The 9,825-nt window shown below is 41.5% G+C and overlaps 1 pseudogene; it reads left to right on the top strand.

Annotated features, from left to right (window-relative positions):
- The first annotated feature begins 7,333 nt into the window (after positions 1–7,333).
- LOC149979868 (uncharacterized) lies at positions 7,334–8,399 on the top strand (annotated as a pseudogene).
- Positions 8,400–9,825: the final 1,426 nt, after the last annotated feature.

The following is a 9,825-nucleotide window of genomic DNA, read 5'->3' on the forward strand; positions in this document are numbered from 1 at the left end:
GCATTTTGATTTGGTTGTCCTTCCCCTGGCACTGTTAAAAATAATACTTTTATTACAGAGAAACACACCAGGCTATCTCTGGGGCTTGGCTATCGCCTCCAGTCACCTTTGGTATTGTGGGTATTTACACCATATTTACTCTCATTCTGTCCCCAGTTAGTGTTGGAGTGTTCCTAGATGTGCCTCCCACTCCCTATCAGGAGTCACCAGGGTTTGTTTATAGCTAATAATGCACTTCATTTGAAAGGACAATCTGGGATTCGACAAACAATAAAGCGGTCACCCCGCTATTTATTTTGCTAAACAGCGGAATGGCCTTTTAATGCAGCTGATAATCATCCTCTCTAACTGAAACACTAGGTTTGGTAACAGTGTAAGATTCTGAGAGAGCCCATCATGCCATGCTATATTTGCCTAAGAATACCCGTCTCTAACAGTCACTGATCTAGATTGTGAGGCTAACCGTATATAAATAACTGACTCAGACAAACTGCAGTATTGTATCTGCTGCTCCACTGCGTCTGTAACACAATCACTGGCTTTGACTCTTTATCAGACTGAAGGAAGTTGATAGGATCATTGCACCAGAACTGTATGAGTGTCCCTGCCCATATGAAAAAAATACTATAGTAATACTATACCATGGTATAAATACTATGTTATTCACTGTAGTGTTTTTGCGGACTGTAGCATCACTATAGTGAATGCGGTAGCATTTACAGTTAACTATGGTATACATACTATAGTTACTGTAGTAAAATAAAACTGTAGTATATGCTACAGTAATTAGCTGTCTTAATTGACAACAAAATCAACATTTTGCAAGGGCAATCTCAGTCTCAGGACCCTATTGAAAACCTAAGGTTTGAAAGTCTCCTTCCAGACTCACATTAAACATCTCCAATCCAAAGTTAAATCTAGACTCGGCTTCCTATTTCGCAACAAAGCCTCCTTCACTCATGCTGCCAACTTACCCTCGTAAAACTGACTATCCTACCGATCCTCGACTTCGCCGATGTCATTTACAAATTTGCCTCCAACACTCTACTAAGCAAGTTGGATGCAGTCTATCACAGTGCCATCCGTTTTGTCACCAAAGCCCCATATACTACCCACCACTGCGACCTGTATGCTCTCGTTGGCTGGTCCTCGCTACATATTCGTCGCCAAAACCACTGGCTCCAGGTCATCTATAAGTCTTTGCTTGGTATAGCTCACTGGTCACCATAGCAACACCCACCCATAGCACACGCTCCAGCAAGTATATTTCACTGGTCATCCCCAAAACCAACACCTCTTTTGGCCGCCTTTCCTTCCAGTTCTCTGCTGCCAACGACTGGAACGAATTGCAAAAATCACTGAAGTTGGAGACTCTGTCACTATCTCTGTCACTAACTTTAAGCGTCAGCTGTCAGAGCAGCTTACCGATCTCTGCAGCTGTACACAGACCATCTGTAAATAGCCCTTCCAACCAACTACCTACCTCATCCCCATATTTGTTTTTGTTTTTCTGCTCTTTTGCGCATCAGTATTTCTACTTGCACATCCTCATCTGCACATACATCGTAATGTAATTACTTCACCACATTGTAATTACTTCACCACTATTGGCCAATTTATTGTCTTACCTCCTTACTTCGTTTGCACACACTATATACAGATCTTTCTATTGTGTTATTGACTGTATGTTTCTTTATCCCATGTGTAACTCTATGTTGAGGTTTTTGTCACACTGCTTTGCTTTATCTTGGCCAGCTCGCAGTTGTAAATGAGAAGTTGCTCTCAACAGGCCTACCTGGTTAATTAAAGGTGAAATTAAAAATGAAAAATGAAAAGAGCAGTCCAAGGACATCAAGGATGTGGAAAGATTATGTATGGAGGAATGGTCTAAAATCCCTCCCAATCTCCACTCTCATCAAATATTTTAGAAAAAGGCTTGCAAGAGGAGGATCCCGGAGTATTGAAAACAGGGGTGCCAATAACACATATCTATTGAAGTTTTTTTTATTTATTTATTAAAAACATTTATTTTTCTGAGTAATTGTATAAGTATAAAATAATATAATTGTTTTGCATACAAGATATCTAATTATTTGTATTATTTGTATAATGTATTTCTACAAGGATGTTAATAATTTTGGACTGTAGATGTGAAAGGAAAAGGTTGTCGATGTTAAAATATGCTCCGGTTTATGCTAACTGAAAGTCGGAAAGAATTTAAAGAGACTTAGAAGAAGGGAATCGGCTGGCTACTCCCAGACTCAAAAGCAACCAGTCATTAATGCAGGATGATGTTTATTGTCATGAATCTTGCCCTGGAGGCAGAACTGAAAGATTTCCCGCAAGAAGGCCAGCTGCAGTCAAAATTGGCTATATTGGAAAAAACATTATTTTTTTTTGTTGCTTTTTGGCCTTAATTTTTAGGTTAGGTTAAAATTGTGGTTAAGGTTAGTGTTAAGATTAGGGTTAGACTTAAATGTCATGACTTTGTGGCTGTGCAAGCTAGTGACCACTCTGTAGTGGTGCCTTCAGAACAAGATTTACAACTATAAATGCTAACCTGCATCATTAACAGGAGACAGAGGACCTAAAGCCTGGGATGATCCCTATACAACACACAGCTCCTATAAACTAGTATACATCTCTATCTTTATAGCTAACTGTCTTTATAGAACAGGGCCGGGCACCTCCGGTACCCTTTCTCATGCCCTTTACAGAAACCTGTTCAGCAAACAGTTTCACGGACCGCTGCTCATCAATATTCCAGCGAGGTGAGCGATGTGATTTCACCGTTGATTACCTCTGCTGTTCTCCGTGATTGGTTTAATGTTGAATAAATACAGTGAACTGCTGAACAGAATTAGAAGTATGTACACCCACCCTCCCTTTCTGTGGAAAGATAAACAGATTAAACTACGTAGGTCGGGAGGAGAGGATAAGCCAAATGATGCTGTAATAATCCCAACAAACTGCTGAACAACTTTTACGGTCTTAAAAGGTCAATTTGTTGATAAGTGAAACTTATCTCAACTATGAGTGTAAAGTTTGCTCCTGCCAGATGAGTTTGAGCAGGTATACTTGTATTCAAAATCTTGCTTTATTTATGGTTTTATATTTATTAAACCAATACTTGATCTGCATGCTTCAATAGTCCTTCCTCTATCCAGGGACAGGAGGTGTATAACTTCTGATGTATAACTTCTGTGAGCCATTTTATCAGACCAAGTCAGAGTGAAAGTGAAGCGACACACTTTCACAGCATTACATTTCTCCAAGGCCCTTCCTAGCTGGGCACTAAAAGGGTTTCAGTAGCAGTGATAGGGCAACCAAACTCCCTGTAGGGCCGCCGGCCTGGCATCACACACACCCAGCCCACACACAGCCCAGACCAGACCAGAAAAGCCTATAGCTCCCAGTGCATAAAGCATCAGATTGCACACAGTTAGGCCTGATACAAACAACTTGTCATGAGGAGATATTTACACTCAGACATTATTCACACTCCATGAGGTCCTTGATGGAGTGGAGCCAAAAAAAGGGGGAGACCTGCTCACCTCATATATATATATATATATATAGAGAGAGAGAGAGAGAGAGAGAGAGAGAGAGGGGGAGAGGGAGAGCAAGAGAGGGAAATGGAGGGAGAAAGGGGGCGCTAGAGGGAGACTCCTTAGTCCTTGCCGATGACAAGCATACCCATAACATGATGCAGCCACAACCATGCTTGAACATATGAAGAATTGTACTCAGTGATGTGTTGAGCTGGATTTGCCCAAAACATAATGCTTTGTATTCAGGACATAAAGTTAACTTTGTTGCCACATTTTTAGCAGTTTTATAGGATGCGTGTTTTGTAATATTTTTTATTCTGTACAGGCTTCCTTTTTTTTCACCCTGTCTTTAGGTTAGTATTGTGGAGTAACTTCAATGTTGTTGATCCATCCTTAGTTTTCTCCTGTCACAGGTATTACATTCTGTAACTGTTTTAAAGTCACCAATGGCCTCAGGGTGAAATCCCTGAGCGGTTTCTTTCCTCTCCGGCAAATGAGTTAGGAAGGACGCCTGTATCTGTGTAGTGACTTGGTGTACTGATACACCATCCAAAGCCTAGTTAGGAAGTTAACCATGCTCAAAGGTATATTCAATGGTCTTTGTGGTTGAATCTGTTTATGAAATTCACTGTTCGATTAAGGGACCATACAGATAATTGTACGTGTGGTGTACAGGTGTAGTCATTCTAAACTTATGTTAAACACTTACTACTGTGAGTGACTCCAAGCAACTTATTGTGACTTGTAAAGCACATTTTTACTCCTGAACTTGTTTAGAATTGCCCTAACAAAGGGGTAAAATACTTATTACCGTAACTCAATACATTTTAGCTTTTCGTTTTTAATGAATTTGTAAACATTTCTAACAACATACTTCCACTTTGACATTATGGAGTATTGTGTGGAGACAAGTGGCACAAAATCTACATTTAATCAATTTTAAATTCAGGCTGTAACACAAAAACAAAAAATGATAAGTGAAGGTGTTTGAATACTTTCTGGAGGCACTGTATGTGTGGCAGGTATCCTAACTGTTAAGAGTGTTGGGCCAGTAACAGAAAGCTGGCTGCTTTGAATCCCAGAGACAACTAGGTGCAAAATCTGTTGATGTGCCCTTGAGCGAGGCACTTAACCCTAATTGCTCATGTAAATTGCTCTGGATAAGAGGGTCTGCTAAATGATTTAAATGGATAGACAGAGATCAGTGAAGGGATGCAGTTGAGGAGGGGATTAGATTAGGGACCTATATGGGCTGAACCTTACCATTAGAGGTAAGACCTCTGAAGTTGCTGTGTTGCAGAGACATCAGGTTTACCACTATGTGTTTTACTGTCTGTCACATACTTTTACATCACTGCAATTCCACCTCTTGTAGTTAAGAAGAGAGATCCAGTCAAAACATATTTTCACAGTGAGATTGTCCCCATAAACAAACAAATGAACAATATGCACCAGAACTGTCGAGCCCATCTCACACAAATGCATAATGCATCGCACAACACATCTTCTGGATCCGACAGTCTAGCTAGTTCTGTTGATCCATCAGATAAAAATAAACATCTTGACATTGATTCACGCCTAACCATCTAATTTATAAGTTTACTTTTTAAAAGCAAAGAATCCTCTTATGCAAAGTGATGTTAATAATGAAGTGATTCCTCTCTCCTGTCAACTGTACAATACTGACACTTTCCCAACTCAAAGTACTACTATTCAAACCTTAAAAACTCTAATCTTGTAATTCATTTCAGTAATGTTTGCTGTTAAATTCTCATTAGCGACCCCTCCGACATCAGTGTGTGTGTGTGTGTGTGTGTGTGTGTGTGTGTGTGTCCATCATCAGTGTGTGTGTGTGTGTGTGTGTGTGTGCGTGTGTGTCCATCATCAGTGTGTGTGTGTGTGTGTGTGTGTGTGTGTGTGCATGTGTGTCCATCATCAGTGTGTGTCAGGAATGAGAGTCGATGCTGACAAGGGGCAGAGGACTGCTTAGGGACTTACCAGCTGACCATCCATCCTGTTGCTGTAAATCAGGCCTGTCACTTTCTACAGCCAAACCCTTATGTAGAGTCTCATTAGTCTAACCACACAAGACATCTCTTTCACACACACACACACACACACACACACACGGGCGGGCACACAGACAGACAGACAGACAGACAGACAGACAGACAGACAGACAGACAGACAGACAGACAGACAGACAGACAGACAGACAGACAGACAGACAGACAGACAGACAGACAGGTGAACGCATACTCACCGGAGGTGGACATAATTGGAGTTAACCTGCCAGTGGTATCTGCCGACACACACGCACGTACGTATGCACACACACACACAACCACACACAACCACACACAAACACACACACACACATACTCAAATTCACACACATACACAAACAGACACACCCGCATACACACACACACACGTGAACGAATGCTCAACGGAGGACGATATACCTGGAGTTTACCTGCCAGCGGTCTCTGCTGTCACACGCGCACTCAATTATGCACACACACACACACACAGACTCAGACACACAGACAGAGTCTGTCAATCACAAGTCCAATGAGAAATATAATTCCATTACAAGTAAGTGCACACCTGTTAGTCAATATTAGATTGATTATCATCGTAATCCTTACTGGGGAAATGTATGACATTTGATATTTAGTTTGCTGTTAGTTCCAATAACAGTTTTTTCCAACTGCTTACACAAGTTTTCAAAACTGTCTCCTTTTTTCAAAACTCTACACACAATTCCCAAAACTGCACACACAAAATGCAAAATGCCTCACATCTCCTTCAAAATGTAACACTGCATTCAAAATGCCATGAATGCAGTGTTACATTTTGAAGGAGATGTGAGCCATTTTGCATTTTGTGTGTGCAGTTTTGGGAATTGTGTGTAGAGTTTTGAAAAAAAGGAGACAGTTTTGAAAACGTGTGTAAGCAGTTGGAAAAAACTGTAACATACATTACACACAAAAATCTATCATGAAGTCACGTCCTTGCAATACCAAAGCACTGACTGTCAAATTACCACACCGTCCAACCAATTGGTTCAACACAGTCATCAGGTGTGCAAACACTTGTTTGCTTAATTGTAGACACACCAATCAGATGTATAAGCACTATAAAAAGCAGCAAGTGAGTTCATCGGTCTTCAAGCACAATGGAAAGAGTCAGAGAAAGAATAAGACGAGGAGGAGGAGGAGGACGAGGAGGAGGACGAGGAGGAGGACGTGGAGAACGAGGAGGAGGAGGACGAGGAGAACGAGGAGGACGAGGAGGACGAGGAGGAGAACGAGGAGGACGAGGACGAGGAGGAAGGGGAGGAAGAGGAAGACAAGAAGGTGCTCAAAGAGGACCGAATCTGACAAATGAGATCCGCGCAACACTGGTCGACCACGTTGTCAACCACGGCCTGACGCTGAGGGAGGCTGGACTGCGAGTACAGCCAAATCTAAGCCGATATACAGTGGCAAGTGTGATGAGAACATTTAGACTGGAAAATAGGTATTGTAAAAATATCATCATATCAAAAATATCTGCACGGTTTCAGTTCCTGCTTACAGTACTGTATTCTATGCACTATCAGCACTTCTGTTACCTTTTCCTGTGAAATTACTGTACTATTGTATACTGTTTTTTTTCTACATAGGATTGTACACCTGCATTGCTTGCTGTTTGGGGTTTTAGGCTGGGTTTTAGGCTGGGTTTCTGTACAGCACTTTGAGATATCAGCTGATGTACGAAGGGCTATATAAATACATTTGATTTGCTTCGATTTGATTGAGGGTCAGGGACGACAAGGGGGAAGGCCTCCTATGTTCACAGCACAGCAAGAGAGGGAGATAGTAAACATGGTTTTGGCCAACAATGCTATAACACTTAAGCAGCTCCAAGCTAACATTGTCAATAACCACACCATTTTCAACGATATCCATCAGGTCTCAACATCAACACTGCCACGCATCCTAAAAAAAAACATATTCAAATGAAGAAAAATTTATCAAGTGCCTTTCGAGCGCAATTACGAAAGGGTGAAACGACTGCGGCATGATTATGCAGAGGTATGTATTCACTTTAGCAGTGTGATCTTGCATACTGTCTCATAATCTTTTACTGTACTGTAATATGTATACTAGATCTACACTGAACTACACAATTTTGCCTGACACTGTTTTTCAGAGAGTTTTACGAATGGATGGAGAGGAGATCCAGCATGAGTTAATTTACGTAGATGAGGCTGGGTTCAACCTGACGAGAACACGAAGGAGGGGAAGAAAAATCATTGGCCACAGGGCTATAGTCAATGTCCCAGGGCAACGTGGGGGTAATATAACACTCTGTGCAGCCATTACACAGAATGGGGTCCTCCACCGCCATGCCCATATGGGCCCTTACAACACAGCACTCATACTTACATTCTTGGACCAATTGCACAACATAACAGCAGCAAATCCAATCGATCATATGCAATACATTGTTGCCTGGGACAATGTGTCTTTCCACCGCTCTGCTCTGGTTCAGAACTGGTTTCAGCAACATCCACATTTCACCGTCCTACATCTTCCACCATACTCTCCATTCCTCAACCCTATAGAATATTTTTTCTCGGCATGGCGGTGGAAGGTATATGATCTCCGTCTCCAGGCTGAGGTACCCCTCATCCAAGCCATGGAGGAGGCCTGTGACCAGATGGAGGTAGCAGCAATGCAAGGATGGATTCGTCATTCAAGACGTTTCTTCCCAAGGTGTCTTGCTAATGACAACATTGCCTGCGATGTTGATGAAATTCTCTGGCCAGATCCAGCTAGGCGAAGAGACAATGTCTAGTTATTTTTTTTGTTTGTTTTTTAAACTTACAATACGTAAAGTGACGTTTGGTTACAGTATTATGAATCTCCATGTCAACATTTTGGGCGTGTTGAGAAATAAATGAGTTTCTTCAGTCTGCAACATTGGTCTTGTGTTTGGTGAATTGGTGAATTCATTGGTGAATTTACATTATATTTGTACTTTGTTGATAGTAGCCTACTCTAATCATAGGGAAGTAGAAGTGCTAAAAGTGTTTTAGGTTTATCACAGCAGAGTGTAACTCGTGCAAACAGAGTATAGTAATGTGAAACGTGTGTGTTTCATATGGTAACAAAGTGTGGTTTTTAAAAAGAAGTGTATAGTTTTTACAAGAGTGTTTAATTTTGCAAAGGATCTGTAGTGTTTTGCTAATTGGGTGTGTGGTTGTGCTAATTGTGTGTAGTGTTTTGAAAACACGGGCCCTGTTTTGAAAATCGTGCTTAAGCAATCAAAAAAACCTGTATTTAGAATACAGTAAAGAACACAATTGTGTGTGTGGGGTCCCGGGGGGCAGTCCAGGAATTGAGGAATTGGTGGGGGGGGTCACCAGTGCTAAGCTTCGCTTCATCTCTTCTCCGGCCTGAGTCTGGCCACAATACTTCGTCCACATCATAGGATACGTTTTCTCTTGCCAAACATCGAGGGAAGTATCTCCTAGCATGGCGTATCCAACCTTGGACAGAGGCAACCTCTATGTCCCCATATAGACCATATTTTTAATTGCAGTCTCTTGTACATCTGTAAACAAGCGTCCTCGTCCTCCATGATGTCTTTGCCTTTCCACTCTGTACAGAATTCAAAGACAGTATGTGTTCAGCATAGGAACTGTAAACAATGTACAAAAAAATGTAGCACAGCATGATAACCAACCTCATTCATTCAATGCAGTGCAGTAAATGGATGGCTTAGAGTTACAAATGTTTATGCAATACTATGCAGTCGTACTTATTTTACAGTACATTTCTGTAATGCTAAAATAGTCATTAGATAGTTGCATACCTGTTCTCATTTCTGAAGGGTCGAATTATGGACGCCACTGTAAATCGACTCAAGTTGGGCTGGACTCTCAGTCCAGCCTCTCTCATGGTCAAACCGTGGTTGATCACATGATCAACAAGTTTTGCCCTAATCTCATCAGAGCTGGCTCTCCTTCCTTCTCTTCTTTGCCCTCGTCCTCTTCCTCTCCCTCCTACTCCTCTTGCTCTCTGTCCATTGTTGGCATCCATTGTTCAAAACAGGTAAACTGACCTTTGACCTATTTATAGGCCTATACTACAGTCAAGCAGTGATTGGTTAGTGATCAGCTAAGCTATCAGTGTTTGCAGATCTGTGAGGAGTGTGTGCGTGACCTGGTGAATAAGTGTAGCATTTTGATTGGTTGTGTTTGGAAAAGGAAAGCAAGTCA

Source organism: Oncorhynchus mykiss, chromosome 11, assembly GCF_057628025.1.
Source record: "Oncorhynchus mykiss isolate SJ-2025 chromosome 11, ASM5762802v1, whole genome shotgun sequence".
Taxonomy (NCBI): Eukaryota; Metazoa; Chordata; class Actinopteri; order Salmoniformes; family Salmonidae; genus Oncorhynchus; species Oncorhynchus mykiss.